This window comes from Salmo salar, unplaced genomic scaffold (genome assembly GCF_965601325.2).
Source record: "Salmo salar unplaced genomic scaffold, fSalSal1 ptg000836l, whole genome shotgun sequence".
In the NCBI taxonomy this organism is placed as follows: Eukaryota; Metazoa; Chordata; class Actinopteri; order Salmoniformes; family Salmonidae; genus Salmo; species Salmo salar.
In genome coordinates, this window is record NW_027675515.1 from 98641 (window position 1) to 99993 (window position 1353).

The window sequence follows — 1353 nt, forward strand, 5'->3', positions numbered from 1 at the left end:
TCATGTTTTGAATGTTGTATTGTAGTAGGCCTAACCCTCACCAATTATTCTGGTGATGGAGAGAGACACCAGACAAGACACAGAGACAGCAACAGAAGAATAGGATATGATGGAGAGAGACACCAGACAAGACACAGAGACAGCAACAGAAGAATAGGATATGATGGAGAGAGACACCAGACAAGACACAGAGACAGCAACAGAAGAATAGGATATGATGGAGAGAGACACCAGACAAGACACAGAGACAGCAACAGATGACACAGAGAAAGTGATGGAGAGAGGCAAAGAAGGGGAGTGTTGAGAAGACTGTAGTACTTATAGCTGCTATAGGGGTTCTAATTACTGCACTGTTTGTGAGTCTGTATGTGTGTGTGTGTGTGTGTGTGTGTGTGTGTGTGTGTGTGTGTGTGTGTGTGTGAGTGAGAGGGTGTTTTGGAACTGTAGGATTCTTTAATCAATGTGGCTCATTGGACAGGTCAGAGTCTCAACACAATTGAAAACTTACCATCAATAAAACACCAAATTATGTAATTTCTTGTGGAAGAATGGTTTCACATCCCTCCAATAGACTTCCAGACAGTTGTAGAATGTTTGCCAAGGCTCATTGTAAGAGCTGTAAAGAGAGAGGGACTCGGAGAGAGAACAGGTAGAACCTGATATGTAAATGAGCAGAGCAAACGAAAGTAACTTTCAACGACCGAATGATCATTCAGACTCTGTTTCTATTGAGAGATAAAAGGTAAGACGACGATTGTTATGTGTATTAATATAGTTGATGATATTGTTGTGTGTATTAATATAGTTGATGATATTGTTGTGTGTATTAATATAGTTGATGATATTGTTATGTGTATTAATATAGTTGATGGTATTGTTGTGTGTATTAATATAGTTGATGATATTGTTATGTGTATTAATATAGTTGATGATATTGTTATGTGTATTAATATAGTGAATGATATTGTTATGTGTATTCATATAGTTGATGATATTGTTATGTGTATTAATATAGTTGGTGATATTGTTGTGTGTATTCATATAGTTGATGGTATTGTTATGTGTATTAATATAGTTGATGGTATTGTTATGTGTATTCATATAGTTAATTATATTTTTGGTGGACAGTTTATAAATAATAATAATAGTCCTACTCTCCTTAAAATGTTTTTGATATAAATTAGATGCGTGGGGTGAATTCGTTCTGTGCCCATCTGTGTGCCCCAGGGTGATCGCTCCTACACTATCTACAATCTAAAAGGGTTCTTTGGCTGTCCCCATAGGAGAACCCTTTGTAGAACCCTTTTTGGTACTAGGTAGAACCCTTCTGGGTTCCGTGAAGAACCCTTTCCA